This window comes from Microcaecilia unicolor, chromosome 8 (assembly GCF_901765095.1).
Source record: "Microcaecilia unicolor chromosome 8, aMicUni1.1, whole genome shotgun sequence".
NCBI lineage: Eukaryota > Metazoa > Chordata > Amphibia > Gymnophiona > Siphonopidae > Microcaecilia > Microcaecilia unicolor.
Genome location: NC_044038.1, coordinates 196,544,621 through 196,564,060, shown reverse-complemented (window position 1 = coordinate 196,564,060; position 19,440 = coordinate 196,544,621). Strand labels below are relative to the sequence as shown.

At 43.2% G+C, this 19,440-nt stretch overlaps 1 pseudogene; it reads left to right on the top strand.

Moving 5' to 3' along the window:
• The first annotated feature begins 15,396 nt into the window (after nucleotides 1–15,396).
• On the top strand, nucleotides 15,397–18,219 carry LOC115476875 (annotated as a pseudogene).
• Nucleotides 18,220–19,440: the final 1,221 nt, after the last annotated feature.

Below are 19,440 nucleotides of genomic sequence, written 5' to 3'. Positions count from 1 at the left end.
TCCTAGGTGAATAAGCAAACAAGATCCCACACTCAACACATTTAGCCTCCCCAAAACCCCTCCCCCATCCATGTTTCACCGCAGGTTTTGCAACTATTACCATCTAAAACTATTACCAAAATTGGTCTGGCTGTTGCCCAAATATCTAGCCTCTTAGTTCTTCATGGACTTCTTACACAGTACTCAGCCACCATCACAGGCTCTAACCCAGTTTGTTTCTGAGTAGATTGAACTGTACAAAGACTAAAGGACACTCCCTGAAGTTACATAGTAGAAAATCTAAAACAAGAGAAAATATTTTTTCATTCAATGCACAACTAAGCTCTGGAACTCATTGCCAGAGAAAGTGGTAAAAGCAGTTAATGTAGCTGGGTTTAAAAAAGATTTGGATAAATTCCTGGAGGAAAAGTCTATAAATTGTTATTAAACTAGACCTAAGGAAAAGCCACAACTTATCCCTGGGGGTCAGTAGTGTGGAATCTTGCCACTTTTTGGGATATTGCCAGGTACTCTTGACCTGGACTGGCCGCTGTTGGAAAACAGAATACTGGGCTAGTTTGACCCTTGGTCTGACCCAGTAGGGCAACTCTTATATTCTGCTTGTACTAATCTATTTACCCCATGGCCTCCAGTATCATGCGGTCAGGCTTTCTTTCCATTCAACTGGCCCATCCACTGATCTCTAGCTTCACTAATAGTGATCATCTCTATTAATCCCAGGCTGTGTTTAGGTGCATTTAGCTAGAGCATCTGTTGTTGAGGGTCAGTCAGTCTGTCTGTCTGTCCATCCATAATCACATGTGGACGCATATAGAGATGCGCTCAGGATTATTACCGGCATTAGAAAATAATACTTCTTCACGAAAGGGGTAGCTCTTATATGGAACAACCCGCCAGTAGATGTGGTAAAAGATTTCAAGAAATCATGAACTAAACAGACAAGTTCCTTGGCTGTGAAATGTATTAAGTTATGTCCAATAAAAAAGGTATCATCTTATTTTCTTTTCCATGTTTTATTTTGTTTGATTTCTATTGATAACCTTGGCTGTGAAGAAATGAAGGGAAAACTAGAGATCAAATGAGTGATGCAAAAAGCAAGAAAACTGAGCAGATGGGATGATTCTTTTCTTGTGGTCTTTGGTTCTATATCATCTCAAGAGTGTACACCGTCAAGCAGGAAGCATCTCTTTTCCTGCACCATCCACGCTAGTTCTTGCTTGTCACAGGACAGATGTAGAAAGGAAAAATAAATAATTTGTCTCTTTAAAAGTTTTGAGAACACAATATGCAGTCATTGAATTACAAGCTTTTAATTAAATGCATTCAGCTAGCCATATCGTTTTATAAAGTCTGAGAGAGAAATGGGATTGGAGGAGGTTAATATTAGAACCATCTGCTCCCCTTACCCCCAGCATACTTCAGAACAGGAGAGAAGCCAAACTCAGATTCCACCCTCAGAGCCCCCTCTCAATCAGGCTCTGCAGAGGCGGTGGGTAGGGCCAGAGTCTAGTGTGTGCCAGGAATGTGAACACAGAACCCCATTCACTCTCTTCCCCTCTTTTTAAGACTCTGGGTAGCAAGAAATGTATTAATGTTCTGGAGTCCAGCTTTGTGGTTCAGACCATGGCATTGTGAGGATCCTGGTGTGCTGAGGCATGAAGAGGGAGGGGATGTAGCCCCTTGGAGGAAGTAGCCCTCCTATCCTTGGGCTGGCAGGAGTCTTCAAAGTTTCCAAGAATGTTCTCTGAAAAGGGGGAACAAAAGATGGCCAGATTAAAAGGGAATTTTAAAAAAGTGAAAGCAACATTCTGTGACGGTAAAATGTCCAAATTTCACATTATCCACAAGAAATCCTACGAGAAACAGAAAGCATTCCATGGCCATGAGAAGCAGCATACTGCTGTGTAATGGGAGAGAGGATGCAGAGGGATTACTGTGGAAAGGGTGAGGATCTTCCAAGCCAGAGACCCAAATGCTGCAGCAGCCAAGGGCAAGGGCATGTCCCAGCAGGCTTTCTTGAGAGAGCTCAGTGATCCCTTGTTCTCTGCCTGCAATTATTCTGAACCCTTCCCTGATCAGTGGCCTGGTAAAGAGCATCAGAACAGGTCAGCATCTCTAATCATACACTGAGCACATCCCACCTTGGGGTCTATTGATCTGAAGATCTTTCTTGAACCATACAAGAGTTTCATTGTTGTGGGCAGTACAGATAGTCAAACCCAGAAGAATTTGCACCCGTTCCAACTTGCAGAATGCTGCAGCCTGACTCATATAGGGTTGCAAATGGTGTTACCACATCATACCCTTCCTGCAAAAACTGCACTGGCTACCTGTACTTTGCAAGGCCAAATTTAAAACTGTCTTTGATTTTCAAGGTCCTTAGACAAAATTGGCCATACTACCTAAAGAATGCCTGCTATACACCTTTGAGACCTCTTACATCCTTTCAAGGCGCATCACTGTCTGTACCTTGTCAAAAGAATGCATAAATACCTGTCAGTGAGCCTTCTCAGGAGTAGCCCCCACATCCTGGAACTCACTCCAGGAGAGGCTACATCTAACTCAAGATCACCTCTTCTTCAGGAAGCAAGTGAAAGCCTGGCTCTTTTCACAAGCCTTTAATACATGTGGTGACTGACTATCCACTCACTCAGCACTTGAACTAGCTAGCTACGCACACCATAACTTAGACTTTATCTAACTGTACATATAATTGGCCTTCAGTTTGGCCACCATCTATCCCAATGAATTTGGCCATTTATGCGCTTGCCCCCCTGGTTGCCTATTAAGATGTTTCATTGCATCACATCTATGTTATATGAATATTTTTCCATGCTACCTATTATGATGTATCATTTATACTCTGCTGTCATTTATCATATTTTGCTTATATGATTGTTCTGCTGTGCTGTTAAATGTTTATATTTCTGTTACTGTAACATGTTAGTCCTATTACTAAGATTCAATTTGCAATTTCCAAGTTTACCTCATTGATTGTATTTATGCTTATGTTTGATCATTTCACTATTGCTGTGTTGCTAAAACTGTACATTTTATATCAAGCTGTACCTGTTGTGCACTGTCTTGGGTGAATCTCTTCATAAATTTATTTATTTATTTATCTAGATTTTGCTCACACCTTTTTCAGTAGTAGCTCAAGGTGAGTTACATTCAGATACATTGGATATTTCTCTGGCCCAGGAGGGCTCACAATCTAAGTTTGTACCTGAGGCAATGGAAGGTTAAGTGACTTGCCCAAGATCACAAGGAGCAGCAGTGGGATTTGAACATAAAGGCAGTTAATAAAGTCCAATAAATAAAAATGCCATTTGTCATTTATAGTCTGGGATGTAATTGCTGATAAAATCCCAAAATATCTGGACTATCAAATCAGACCCTGACCCATTCCCTGGTCACATGACATAGAAAGACAAGGGGGGGGGGGGAGTGCCATCATGGTAGCACCCCCTTATGCTCAGCACCTTGTGCAATCAGACAGGCTGCACATTCTAAAAGCTGACCGTGGGCAAATTTAGGATCTTCGGACATGTTGGAAAGTTTTGTGCTCAGCCCAATTTGACAATAACCGCTTTCCGCTTTCAGCCTAGGTATTCGGTACTGAGTCTGTAGAACAGATCTATAGAAAAAGACAGGGATCAGTAAACTGCATTCTTCAGGAAGAGACAGAGGGCTCCGCGGAACACTTCAAAGTTAAATCAATGCATTTGATATTCAAAAATCACAAACACATTGTTTTAGTTAGAAATTGGAGTCACATTTTCTTCAGATGCCATAACCTAAGGACTATAACCCCTCCCTATGGGTGAGAACAAACACATACGCATGCATATACATCAGTGCCCTGGCTGTGGTACACACATATTAGATATATGTATATACCAACATACACACATGCATAGAAGCACAGGCATGCACAGGGATACCTGCTGTAAATGAATGTAACTCACCTTAAACTACTAAGAAAAGAGCTAAATGCAAATAAAACTGGACACACATGCTGTACACACAGAGTTACACAACTGTTCAGATCAGACCATCAGAGCTCTGTTAAAATGTCAATTACAAGGTTCTAGATAACTTTAGAAAGAAACATTAAAAGAATACAGAGAAAACTTTGGTTACGAAGAAACATTGAAAGAATAGAAAGAGAACTTTAGCAATAAAAAAAGATTAAAGAGAACTTTAGCTATGGAGAAACACTAAAATAGAAAGAAACATTAAAAGAATAAAAAAAGAACTTCAGTGCAGTCCAGTTTTTCCTACATAAGCACACAACTGTGGAACGCATTACCAAAAGCCTTGAAAACTACGACCGACCACCTAAACTTTCGGAAAACACTAAAAACTAACCTGTTTAAAAAGGCATACCCTACCGATCCAACATAAATGCCTGATCTCCGCAACACAACAAAACTAAAGAACGTAATGGACATAACACAACTCTTCCGTTGTACGATTCCCTAGTGTGGCTGTGCCTCATGAACTTTATCTTACCACAACATCACTTTGTATTTGTTTACACCGGAGTCTGTAACGCCTCTCTGGTACTATGTAAGCCACATTGAGTCTACAAATAGGCAGGAAAATGGGGGATATAAATGAAACAAATAATAATAAAAGAAAAAGAACTTTAGCAATGAATAAACACTAAACAAATAAAAAGAGAACTGCAGATATGATGAAACACTGAAAGAATACAAAAAGAACTTCAGCAATAAAGAAATATTAAAAGAATATAAAGGGAACTTTAGTTATGAAGAAACATTAAAAGACTACAAACAGAACTTAACTATGAAGAAAAATTAAAAGAATACAGAGAGAACTTTAGCAAAAAGAAACAAGAACATAAAGAGAACTTTAGCAATGAAGAAATATTAAAAGAGAGCTTATAAAGAAACATTCCGGGCAATATTTAGCCAGTAGCAATCAGTATTTTTTTTTTTTAAGCACAGACTGTCACCAGCCCAGTGTGCAGTGGCAGCCAAAAGAGCAAACAGGATGCTAGGAATTATTAGGAAAGGGATGCAAAATAAGTCCAAGAATATTATAATGCCTCTGTATCGCTCCATGGTGCGACATCACTTTGAATATTGCATTCAATTCTGGTTGCCATATCTAAAGAAAGATATAGCGGAATTAGAAAAGGTTCAAGGAAGAACGACCAAAATGATAAAGGGGATGGAACTCCTCCCATATGAGGAAAGGCTAAAGAGTTTAGGGCTCTTCAGCCTGGAAAAGAGATGGCTCGGGGGGGGGGGGGGGATAAGATTGAGGTCTGCAAAATCCTGAGTGCAGTAGAACATGTAAAAGTAAATTGATTTTTCTCTCTTTCAAAAAGTACAAAGACCAGGGGACACTCAATGAAATTGCATGGAAATACTTTTAAAACAAATAGGAGAAAATATTTTTTCACTGAGAAAATAGTTAAGCTCTGGAACTCTTTGCCAGAGGAGGTGGTAACAGCGGTTAGCGTATTTTAATTTATTACATTTGTATCCCGCGTATCTGGGTTTAAAAAAGGTTTGGACAAATTCCTGGAGGAAAAGTCCATAGTCTGCTATTGAGACAGACATGGGAAGCAAGTGCTTGCCCTGGGATTTGTAGTATAGAGTGTTGCCACGATTTGGAAAACAGAATACTGGGCTAGATAGATCATCGGTCTGACCCAATATGGCTACTTTTATGTTATGTTCACATGGCATTCTTCTGGTGTATTATACCTCCGATACATCCATAGACCACCAGCTTTTACAACTCTGTCTCTGTGAGGTAGCCAACTGGCTTAAGGAACATCAACTTGTATTCAATCCAGACAAAACCGTGGCCTGTTGCCTTTCCAGGGATGGCTCTGCATCATCACTTATACCAATCCTTTTTGATAGACCTGTACCTCTGGTTACATCCTTGACTCATCATTTTCTTTTTTGTTTCAAATCTCTAGTGTACTCAAAATGGGGTTTTACTTTCTTTATAAATTAACATCTTTTCGCAAACTTTATAGACAATGACTCCCTCTGTACACTATTCTATGCTTACATATGACTACTGTCTGTAACACTATCTATGCAGGAATGACAAAATTCAATCTTAAGTGCTTACAAACACTTCAAAACACCACTGCTAGAATACTTTGTAGGGGGAAACATTATGATCATGCTTCCCCATTACTAAAGCATCTTTATTGGCTACCTATAGAATATAGGATTAAATTTAAATATTTAAATTGGTTCATAAAGTTCTTTATTCCGGCATACCAACTTACTTGTCTGCCCTTGTTATTCCTTATACATCGTCGTGTATATTCCGATTGCTATATGATAACAGACTTATAATCCCCTCCCCCTCTCAAACTGAGTGGGCTTCTACCCAAAAGCTCTCCCTTCTATTTTCTGGCTCCATCCTTTAAATTCCCTCCCAAAACACCTCCGATTAGAACATTCCTATACTGCTTGCCTTATCGCATTGAAAATGTATCTGTTTGAAACTGCTTTTGCTCCTTTTTAACCCTCAGTCTTAGAAAGGGAGAACACGGCAGTGTCCAGTGGTGAGTCCACAGTCTGCTTATTTTTTTTTTTACTGATTTTATTGTACACCGCGCTGACTTGTCCTTCAAAAAGGGCGGTATAGTAAATTCAATAAACGATAATAAATGGATAAAGAAAAGGTGTGTAGGATTGGAAGATTCACCTGTGATGTGAGCTATACCATCCACGTGGTGATAAAGCACTCGCATGCATCTCACATGTGCAGCTGCAGAGCTGCAATGCCTGAATTCGCTTTATGTACAAGCCACAGTAAGTTTGCTCCTGCTCTGGGAGAGACTTCCTGAGCTCCAGCCCTGCCATTTCCTTGGCTCAGTTCTTGCAGGATCACCTGCAGCTTTTGTGATTTATGAGCCAGAACTTTAGCTCGGTTTCCGTCTCATTGTAGCTTCAGTTGTTGCTTGGTTTCCTCTCTGAACCCCCCCTGCTCAGGAGTCTGACTCACTCCAATCATGAGAACCGTTCAGAGTAAACACACTCAGCCCTGGAATCTTGGCATTAAAAGAAATAAAAATTAGGAAGAAAATGTCAGACCAAGCCCTAATTTCTGACCAAGACGGGAAAATGGAGAGGACAGAGAGGTGAGAGTGCTGGACTAGAACAGCTAAGGGCACCAAAGTTAAAGGGCCTCCATTTATGAGTGTTTATGTTTATTACAACTTGATATACCACTTAGCTTTACAGGTCATAGTTGTCTACGTAATAAAACAATATATTAACATATAAAAAGAACGGGAACGTTGCTCTATGAACGGTCATTGTTTCCTCAGTTATATTTCAATCCGTTTCAGATTCTGCAGAATCAGCCACACTTAGGGCAGCAAAACTGTATACTTTGTAGTGTAGCCATCATCACCTCTCCCCTCCTGAACTAGGCAGTTACCAGGGGCTGCAGCTGTAGTCAAAGTAATGATGTATTTATTTAATTTCTTCTATACTGCCTGCAAGCCCAAAAGCTATGGCAGCAGTTACATTCAGGTACAGCAGGTGGTTTTATGTCCCTGGAGGGCTTTCAGGGCCCGGGGCCCCCCACCGCCGCCCCAATCCCTGTCACCTCCCTCTCCTGGTCCCAGGCCACCGGCACTGCAGTCCCCGGTCTCACCTGCCTGCCCTTGAGGGAGGGCCCAAAGGGAGGCGATCTGCTGCCTTCACACAGAGGTGAGGCGCTGCCGATTTGAATGCAGGGGACCCAGTTACAGTGGCGGACGGAGGGGGGCTATCAACGGAGCCGAGGGCGGGCAGGTGAGACCGGGGACTGCAGCGCCAGTGGCCTGGGAGCAGGAGAACGAGATAGAACCCGGCGCCAGGCCCCCCCTCTGGGCGGCCCTGTTGCAGAGTATGTGTGTGTGACTTATAATCCATTATACCAGTGGCATAGCCACAGGTGGGCCTGGGTGGGCCATGGCCCATCCACTTAAGGCTCAGGCCCACCCAACAGTAGCATACGTTTAACAGTAGCTGGTGGGGATCCTAAATTCGGTCAGCTGAAGACTTCCCCCTGATGGTAACGAAAACACTACTCTCCACGATACCGAAACCTGCACATGCTCAGTTTTCAGCACATGCCTGCTGCAGACTGCCAGGGTGGAAAGAAGCATTTTCCTTTCAGCTGAGATATTTTTTGGGTGGTGGTTGGAGGGGAGGGGAAGAACACTTGGTGCCCACACACTTCTTGCCTAGGCCCACCCAAAATCTGTTGTCTGGCTACGCCCCTGCATTATACACCCAACATTATACATGGGGCGTGCTTAGGGTGTTCCGGGGCAATTCCCTATGCATATGTAAATTATATAGGTAAGTAGCAACTTTTCCATTTGGCCATTATACATTTAGGTCCCACTATTCAGCCAATGACAGCCAGTGATTTTTAAGGCATTGACTACTGCAGGCTAAATTTGATTTGGATATTCAGTGCCAGGTCTAATCTGAGCAGCAGCACTGTATACTTGGGTCTTGCCCAGGGCTGGTGTTAGACATTCAGGGGCTCAGGACATAAACATGGGGAGGGGACTCGAAAGCTGGCCTTCAGCCTATGCCTCCTTCAGTTTGAGACAAACTTGGAGCCTCCTATGGTATGGGGGCCCAGGGCAATCGCCCTGTTTGCCACCTCCTAAAGTGTTATCTGGGTGCTGGCTGACAGCTATTTCTGTGGTCCTACTTGCTCGGTTATTAGGAGTAGGACATCAGCACGGAATATTGGGGGTACCTGGGCAACTTCTGGGTCCAGCCTGACACTGGCACCAACCAGGACCGTTGCGGGATACCCATGCAGAGATCCTCATCTGGGTGTTTCTTTTTACTGCTTCTTCAGGAAGAATGGCAAATAACAATAAAGAGAAACTTAGTTCGAAATTGAAAGATGCCAATGAGATTGGTTTCAACGTGAATTTGTGTGTTTGCACAAGAGGGATTGGGTGTATTGTCACATTATCGTGAGCTATCTTTAGATTTATTTGCATATTTGTGAACCTATGGGTTTGCTGGACCACCAACCTTTCAACATCTTGGATGGATACATAAAATAAGTACTGTGCTATTATTAATATTAACATTACTATTGCTGTAAAGTGTTAGTGATAAATGCTGGTGGTATTATCAATACTACTTAAGGGGTTGTATTGTACAGTGATGTCCCCTTACTAAATCAGTCTCATGATAATATGTGAGGTGATTTTTTTGGTCTGAGCACATTCATCACATTTATATAATTTGCACAATGTATTTAAAACATATTATAGCTTATAGATCTGTGCTTATATAGTTTTGAGGTTTATAGAGATATTGCATGGAATTTAAATAGTTACTTCCATTTTTTTGTGGTTGTTTGTGTAAACTAACCAGAGAATGCCATGGGGGTCAGAGCAGATATTCAGCAGCCTTCACCAGTAAAGTGCCCCTAAATATCTGCTGTAGGGTCAATCAGTGCAATTCAACCAGGCAGAGCTCCTGCCCAGTTAAATGGTTTATACATTTAGCGTGGATGCAAAAAAGCAAGTTTCAGCCAGGTGGCTGAGCCAAACATATAAGCATGTAAATGTAGATATTCAATCTTTCTACATATACCTTACACACAGACAGGCATCAATATTCATCTTATACATATAGTAACACAGTAAATGATGGCAGATAAAAACTTCAATGGTCCATCCAGTCTGCCCAACAAGATAAACTCATTTTACATGGTATGTGATACTTTATATGTATATCTGAGTTTGATTTGTCCTTGCCTTTCACAGGGCACAGACCGTAAAAGTCTGCCCAGCACTGTTCTTGTACTAAAAGTTCTGAAGCTAATGTTGAAGCCCCTTAAAATTTGCACTGCAGCCCATCCATATCTATTCAGTTACCATCAGGGCGTAGACCGTAGAAGTCTGCCCTACACCGGTTTTACTCTCCAAATACCATCTCTGCTAAGATTCTCTAGATCTATTCCTTCTAAACAGGATTCCTTTGTGTTTATCCCACGCATGTTTGAATTCTATTACCGTTTTCATCTCCACTACCTCCTGCGGGAGGGCATTCCACGTATCTACCACCCTTTCCGTGAAAAAATACTTCCTGACATTACTCCTGAGTCTGCCCCCCTTCAGCCTCAATTCATGTCCTCTAGTTCTTCCACCTTCCCGTCTCTGGAAAAAGTTTGTTTGCGGATTAATACCTTTCAAATATTTGAACATCTGTATCATGTCACCCCTGTTTCTCCTTTCCTCCCCAAGGTATTTATTTTTAATTATTTATTTATTTGTAGCATTTGTATCCCACATTTTCCCACCAATTTGCAGGCTACAACTACTACTACTACTACTACTATTTAGCATTTCTATAGCGCTACGAGGTGCTGCACAAACACAGAAGAAAGACAGTCCCTGCTCCAAGAGCTTAAAATCTAATAGGGAGCCAGTGAAGCGACTTGAGGAGAGGGGTAGTATGAGTAAAGCAACCCTGGCGGAAGACGAGACAGGCAGCAGAGTTTTGAACCGATTGGTGAGGGGAGAGGTGACTAAGTGGGAGGCCAGCAAGAAGCAGATTGCAGTAGTCTAAACGAGACGTGACAAGGGTGTGGATGAGAGTTTTGGTAGAGTGCTGGGAAAGAAAGGGGCGGATTTTACGGATGTTGTAAAGAAAGAAACGACAGGTCTTGGTGATCTGCTGGATATGAGCAGAGAAGGAGAGAGAAGAGTCAAAGATGACCCCAAGGTTTCGAGCTGAGGAGACAGGGAGAATGAGAGAGCCATCAACAGAAATAGAAAACGGGGGGAGTGGGGAGGTGGGTTTGGGGGGAAAAATGAGAAGCTCGGTTTTGGTCATGTTTAATTTCAGGTGGCGTTGAGACATCCAGAGAGCAATGTCAGACAAGCACGCTGAAACTTTGGTTTGGATGCAAGGTGAGATATCAGGGGTAGAAAGGTAGATTTGGGAGTCATCAGCATAGAGATGGTAGGAAAAGCCATGGGATGAGATTAATGAACCAAGGGAAAAAGTGTAGATAGAAAAGAGGAGGGGACCAATAACAGAACCCTGAGGTATGCTGACAGGCAGAAGGATAGAAGTAGAAGAGGATCCACCAGAGTGAACACTGAAGGTGCGGAGGGAGAGGTAGGAAGAGAACCAGGAAAGGACAGAGCCCTGGAATCCAAGTGAGGACAGGGCATCAAGGAGTATGCTGTGATCGACAGTGTCAAAAGCAGCAGAAAGATCAAGAAGAATGAGGATGGAATAGAGACCTCTGGATTTAGCCAGTAATAGGTCATTGGAGACTTTAGTAAGCGCAGTTTCGGTTGAGTGGAGAGGGCGAAAACCAGATTGTAGTGGGTCAAGAATAGCATGTGAGGAGAGAAAATCAAGGCAGCGGTGGTGAACAGCACGCTCAAGTAATTCGGAGAGAAAAGGGAGGAGGGAGATGGGTCGGTAATTAGAGGGACAAGTAGGGTCAAGTGAAGGCTTCTTAAGGAGAGGTGTGACCACAGCATGTTTAAAGGCAGTAGGGACAGTTGCAGTGGAAAGTGAGAGGTTGAGAATGTGACAGATAAAAGGAATAAGAGCAGGTGAGATGGCATTAAGAAGGTGGGTGGGAATGGGATCAGAGGAACAGGTGGTACATTTTGAGGAAGAAAGGAGAAGTGTAGTTTCCTCTATAGTCACTTCAGTAATGTGGCTTACATTTACCGTAATGGCGGTTGCCATTTTCGGGTTACAGAATTACAAATGGTATTGCGTGAAGTTGCATGCATACATGGTAACATACATGGAACATAACATACGTTGAACATATCATGGTATAGATATATATCATGTGCATATACATGGTAAGGAAGAAAACATTGTGGTAATGCAAAAAGGTTCCTGAGTAATAAATTGGATTGTAACATGTTCAGGTCTGCAAGTCTCTCCCTTCGTAAGGTTTGCAATGCAAATCCCATACCATTTTTGTAGCCTTTCTTTGCACTGCTTCTAAAGATGTAAAAAGACTTTTACGGTCTGTGCCCTGAGAAAGGCAAGGACAAATCAAACTTGGTTATACATATAAAGTATCACATACCGTGTAAAATGAGTTTATCTTGTTGGGCAGATTGGATGGATCGTCCATATGAATTAATGTATAGCAGGCACCAAAAAGGAGAAAAACTCCCCTATGAAAAAAACAGAAAAGAAAACAGAAGTAGAGGAGGACCAATAAAAAAGTGAAAAAAGGGAACCTTGGAGTTAAAGAACAACAAATGCCAAGTTTATTGTAAACAAATAATAGAAAATCTGCATAAAACAAATCCCCAAAGACAGTGAGGGTTCAGAGGAAGGATTCGACATGGTGCCATGTTTTGGAGTCACAACGATTACTAAAACAAAAATTAAACTACATTCCTAGTGCCTATAATTTTACATATTTTTAATGATAGCTACTAGCTATCATTAAAAATATGTAAAATTATATTTATATATCAATTATTTAAGTCAAGCAAATAGAAACCATATCACATAATGGTGTTTTTAAGATTGATTATGTTTATATACCTTTTACATAATTTCCTTAAAGGATTATTTAACCTCCAAACTACAGATACTTCTGTTTAGAAGTTTTCAGATATGTTTACTAATACTGTCCGGGATTGGGCCAAAACGTTTTCAATTCAATTCGATTTGATTCACTCATCTGAATTGATTTTTCAATTCGATTTGATTCAATTCAGTTCTTTAAGGTTACTATGGAATTGAGTAGATTGTATTATATTTATGTGAAGTCATGATCTTAATACTAGTTTAGCGCAGATTTTCCCAGCGCCTAACTTTGGGTATTATTTATAAAATTCTCCCCTTAGCGGCAGCCATCTAACTTAGAACAGGTAAGTGTGATTTTCCCCTACAGAATGAACGAACACACCCCAAATCAATTCCCCCTTCCTTCCATATCTTCCCAACAAAGCACATCCCCCTCCATGGCCCCTCTATGAATAACATAAGCAGGGGCTACTGAATTGATGAGAGCTATCTGAAAACCTGCCACTCCCAGAGCAACAAAAAAGTTCCCCTTTATAGGTGCCATGTCTGCCCTCCATGAAGTCCTGTGAACCTTTGTGTTCCACATCATGCAGAAGAAATTTCTAATTCCTCCTGTCCTGTTGGCACTGTACTTCAAACTGGTGCCACTTGGACTCCCATGTGCATCTGCATTTTCCAAAGGCACTTACATAAGAACATAAGTGTCACTATACTGCAGCGGTGGCCCTACCATTAGGCTAACTGAGGTCAGGGCCTAATGGTGGAGGAGTGGCCTAGTGGTTAGGGTGGTGGACTTTGGTCCTGAGGAACTGAGTTCAATTCCCACTTCAGGCACAGGCAGCTCCTTGTGACTCTGGGCAAGTCACTTAACCCTCCATTGCCCCATGTAAACCGCACTGAGCCTGCCATGAGTGGGAAAAATGCGGGGTACATATGTAACAAAAAAAGAAAACAGCACTCTGCAGGCATTTGTCAGTCTTTGACTCCAAGGTTTCAATTTTTTCACTTTTTTGTTGCTCTTCCCTTACTTCTGTTTTCTTTTTTAATGTATAACAGAACACCTGTATATTCAGCGGTTTTCACTATCACATGTATAACATCATTGGATATATGAATAATTGTTATCCTTCCAGGGATAGCTGTCATAGGGCAGGGCCATTCTTCCTGGGGCAGGGTCATTCTTCCCAGGAGAGTTATCACAGGAAAGGGGGCAGGGTAATTCTTCCTAGGCCAGCTGTCCCAGGATAGGGGTCATAGTTATTCTTTCTGAGGTAGGTGTCCTAGGACAGGGGGTGGGATCATTCTTTCTGGAGCATCTGTATCAGGTTAGTGGGGAAGGGTAATTTTATGGCTGTAGTCTAACCCTTTGCCAGGGCATCTGCCCTACGACAGAGAGTAAGGGACATCTTAACAGGGGCAACTGTACCAGACAGGGGGCAGGGTCATTCTTCACAGGGCAGCTGTGCCAGGGTAGAGTAGGTTTTTGATAGTACTATAATTTCATACTCCCCGTTTGCTGTTTGGAGGTGCCTGGTAGTGTTCAGGACATGTTAATTGAACCTTCCACTTCTTTCTTCTTTGAGGCTATATCACACAGCGGATTCCATCATTTCCTTAGCAGGTGCAATGCATCCTGAATTATTGTCTTGGTTCTTGGGGTGGGGGAGGGTTTGTTCTGTTTTTTCCTGAACATGGAGAGAAGGTGACAGCTGAAGGTTGGGCTTTGCAGAATCATTGCCACAAGTGGTACCTCATAAATTGCATGAGGACACCTGGCAGGACCCTGCAGAACTGGATTTAGGACTTTGCCGGATTACGGAAGAGCATTTTTTTCATTTTCCTCTCATTGCCTGTTGTGTTACATCTGTTTTCCAAAAAAGCAATCTTGGAGATTTCCTCTCTAGCAAACAAATACCCCAGCAGGAAAAAAAGGGAAAAAAACAGAAACAGGAAGAAACAAAGCAGGGACAGCAAGAGACAGAGTTATGGGCTACACACTCCCTGAGATTAGGAGATTCATTAGTGGTCATTTAGTTTATTCCAATAAAATGTGCAGGGATACTTCCACAGCCCCTTTCTTGATTCTGAGTGGAGCAATCAGCTTGCACCAGCACTTCCAGAACAGAGATTTGGGGGGGGGGGGGGGGGGGAGGGAGTGCTTGTGCTCTGTTATCAAAGGAGTTAACAGCAAAAAGGACCCTGCCTGTCTTGCTTACAAAGCAGAAATGTAGGCAGCTAGCAACTCTGTAATGCAGAGGCATAGCCAAGGATAGGCCCATCCAGCAGCAGTGCACCCTTACCGTGGCTGGCAGAGATCCCCAATCCCCACCTGCTGAAGACCTCATCTAGTCCTCCAAATATGCCCAGTGGCTCAGAACGCCATGCCACCAAGCTCTACAGTCAGCCACATGAAAACTGCAGTTATTACTACTACTACTACTATTTAGCATTTCTATAGCGCTACAAGGCATACGCAGCGCTGCACAAACATAGAAGAAAGACAGTCCCTGCTCAAAGAGCTTACAATCTAATATGATTTTATTGGCAAAGAAATGGCACAAGAGTTACAAAGATCATTATAATAGCAATCAGAAGAAAAGCATGTGCTTATCTCAGCTGTAAACAAACTGCGTTTATTCAGTGGTGATAAAAAATCACCTTTATGCAGCATTTACTGAATGCTGCAGAAAGTTTATATCTAGACAAGGTCTATTAATTGCTTAATGGCCAACCTCAGCCAGTAGGAAGAATCCTCCACTCTCCTGCAGATATATTGAATGTGGCTAACTGGCCAGTGGTCCTGTGAGTGTCCTTGCCACAATTGTGGAGAATGAGCAGAATGGTTTCCCTGGGCTGGTGCTGGGGTTTGCCAGTCTTATTAACGCTGATGTAGGGAGCCTTATTTACACTGTATGTTGTTTATGTGACCTATGATGTGCACGCTCAAGCTTCCACCCAGTCCAGTGACACAAACCGAGCAGACAACGGGCTGTACACCATCATCCTACTCTTCAAAGGATCTGCAGTTAATTCTCATAGTTGGACTAGGACTGCTGCTCTCCTTCCTGAAGTTCTATGGAGTCAGCGCCATTGCTTTTAATTTCTTCATCGCCAATTTCTCCGTCCAGTGGGCACTAATTCAGCCATGCTAGGCAAAATGTTAATCTGGACGAGCCCAGGCCGAGGCCTAGTATAGGGTTTTGTTCAAGGCCTAGGGTAGCCCGAACAGGCCCTACGTACCACCCCAGCCACCAAGCCCCGTACACACACAACCAACAAGCACCACCAGAAAATGGGAGATAGGCCGTGAGGCCTGCCTGAATGCTCTATCGGGAACCCACACGTACAGAGTCCAAGCATACGGGCTGAACGCGAACCCACTCGTACACTGGGAAGGGAGAAAGAACAATGAAGGGTCCGTCAAGGGACTGGAGCACAAGCAGTGCACACAATGCTGGTTAGAGACACAAGGGAAAGGGCCTCTAAAGGAATACACAAAGCTGTGCCACAGGGCAGTCAAGGGTACAGGAAGCCCCACAAGGGAACACTCTGGGCTGTACCATACAGCACACAAAGATAAAGGGAAACCACCTATAAGAATACATAAAGTTGGCCCCACAACACACAGAGGTAAAGGGAACTGCTTATAGGAATAAACAAGGCTTTGCCACACAGCACTTAAGGTAAAGGGGATCCACAAACAAGAATGCACAAGGCTGATCCCACAACACACAAGTGTAAAGGGAACTGCTATAGAAATATACAGGGCTGTGCCACATAGCACACAAGGTAAAGGGAAGAGTAAGCAAACAGAGAAAGCTGCCTTAACACATACACAGATCATATAAGGAGCACAGCTCACCGGAATCCGGAGACAGACTCAGCAAACAGACAGAAACGGGCTAAGGGAAAGGCTACTCCTGAAACACCGAACTGCAAGAAACAGGGCTACACGGCAGACAACAGAGAGGCATACAAAGAGAAACTAAAACAAACAAACAGGAGCAGATACAATGACAGGGGGACTGCCAAGGAGGCAGAACCACAGGGAGCAGAACCTAAGCTTAGCACAACAAAGGGAACAGAGAGAGAGAGAGAGAGAGGGAACTAATAAACAAGAACGATACAAGGCACAAGCTTACCACAGACAGCACAACACTAAGCAGAGAACAGACCAGGTGTAGTGAAGTGAGGCAATCAAGCTCATGCTGGGAATACCCAGCACAAACATACACAGGATCAACGAGCAATGAGGAGAAAAGCACAACTCCTATGTAAGCACAAGCAGGCTCCAGATGAGCAATCAACGCTAAAGCAAGGGTTGCAGGGAAAGATAGGCTTAAGTAGATCTTGGCTTCTGTTCTGACGTCTGCAGACGTCAGCTCAAATCCTGACAGGCCAATGAGAGGCGAGTTCCAGCCATTCCCCTGTCTGTTAGCAGAGTGGGTTCCAGCCACTCTCCTGCCTGTTTAGCAGAATCATAACACAAAACCAGCCCTCTACAACGCTCATGGCCATGTTTGAAATTCCCCTCTTTACTACCAACAAATAGCTCATCAAATAATATTTCAAGATCACTGATGTTGGAAGAACTATATCTGTCCATATCTTAGCTTGTTATTTCGGGCCGAGTGACACCCAAGTTTTGTTTCGGACAGGACTCAAAAGAAGGCATCCTAAGGCTGTGAGCTCCCCCAATCTGATCTCTCTCTGCTTGGCCCCCTTTTCCTTTGGATCCTTTGGCCAAGTTTCAACTCACTAGGCTGCTCTGCACACTTTCAGCACCCTAAGGTCCTCTACATTAACTAATTTTGCCATGTGTAGTCTGCTGGATAAAAAGGGCAAACTCAGCCTACTGCACCTACAGAATGCAACATCGGAGGTTGGAGTTGCAGTTGGGGCTGTGGCTGACATGATGATGAACCTAGCTGGAACATTTGGTTTGGGGTGCACTAGCATGTGTCTTTGGATTCCACTATGTAACTCCTTTCCTGGCTAAGAAGGGAAAGGAAAAGGAGGTGGGATTTAATATACCTCCTTTCTGTGGTTACAATCAAAGTGGTTTACATATTATATACAGATACTCATTTTGTACCTAGGGCAATGAAAGGTTAAGTGACTTGCCCAGAGTCACAAGGAGCAGCAGTGAGAATTGAACCCAGTTCCCTGGTTCTCTGGCCACTGCACTAACCATTAGGCTACTCCTCCACTAAGAAGCTGAGCATGCAGGACCAGTGTGGCATTCATAACCTGCATGGCCTGTCAGGGATCATTGGCACCCTGGCCAGTATCTCGGCTATTTGCATCTGAAAAAACCTACAGACTGAGCCTTTATACGATTTTTCCTCAGCATGCTCTGCCAAATGGAAGTCTAGCAATGGGTGAAAACCTAACAGGAGCCCCAACCTGGAACATGGAAGCATGAAATGCCTCTCACCAAGCCCTTTAACAGGCTGCAGCTTGTGGGGTGGCCTTGTTTGGGGGCTACTTCACTGGTTTGCTTCTCAGACTACCCTTCTTGGCTCAGCCACACAATGAATTCTGCTTTGATGAGATGACATGCCCTACTTTAACATTCCTGAGAGTTCAACAGACCACAAACATGATCCTGCCACTAGTGATAACAGTAACATTCACTTACCTTCCAGGGGTCTCCACTTAGTAATGCATTCACAAGAATATTCATAGGGCAGCGACCTATCGGACCTGCTAAATATAAGTTAGTTGGGAAACCTGTGGGTCACTCCAGTGCTGACTCCCACTTCACCCCAGTCATCCCACTCCCCATTGTACCCCACAAACCCTCTTATTCCTCAGTATGCCCCACTCACTCACCCTCCCACTCCCCAGTATGTCCCACTCATCCTCCACTTCCCAGTATACCCCATTCACCCTCCCACTTCCCAGTTTACCCCACATATCCTACTTCCCAACATACCCCCAAACCCTCCCAGTTCTAATATATCCATTCACTCTGCCACTCTCTAGTATATTCCACTCATCCCCCCATTCCTCAGTATACCCCATTCATGCTCCTACTCTTCAATGTACCAGTGGAGGTCAGAGAAGGGTGGGAGACACATTGCTAGGGTGGTATGCATGGCTCAAAAGCGAGCAAAAGCAGGCATATCTGTGACCCAGGTATTTGATGCCTGCAGTGACATGGTGACCAGTGAATATTAGCTTGGACCTATGGCCATTCTCAGGTTTGGGGGTAAGAATGAGAAGACTGAGAGTGCATTTAGGCTTAGCATCTAAAGTGACCCATATGCTCTGGATGGCAATATGTAGAGAGAAACAGAATCAACAGAAACCAGCTTTAATTCCACAACTGGAGATCCACATTCCTTCTGCATCTTATTCTGATTCACCCCAGTGGCAATGACCTTATAGCAAGTTTTATTGCCCCAGCCTAGGATTCTCTGGTCAGCGCTTGGAGAAATGAAATGGGCAGGAAAGAGATGCAGTCAAGAAGAAACTGAGAAATTGGAAGGTGTCTACATTTGTTTAAGAAAAAGGATAGGAACAGAGACAGTAATTTTAGACTTGAACTAGTAGCCAGGTCTATATGGTAGGGTGCAAGTACAATAATGAATAGCAGTTCTAAAGGAAACCCAGTGCATAGGTGTCAACATCTTGAAATGATTGAGGGTGCTGACCGCAATACCAATTACCCTTCCCAGACACAAATATTGGAGGTGCTCACCACCCACTGGCGCCCACAGAGCTGGCTCCTATGCCCAATGTTCCTGTGCACCAGGTCTGTATGCAAGTTACTCAGTGGAATTAGGAGTCTAGATATTTGGACAACTGATTTGTGCTTTGACATGAGAAGGTAGGTATTGAGTGAACTAACTAAGTGATGTTGTGTACTCATCTACCC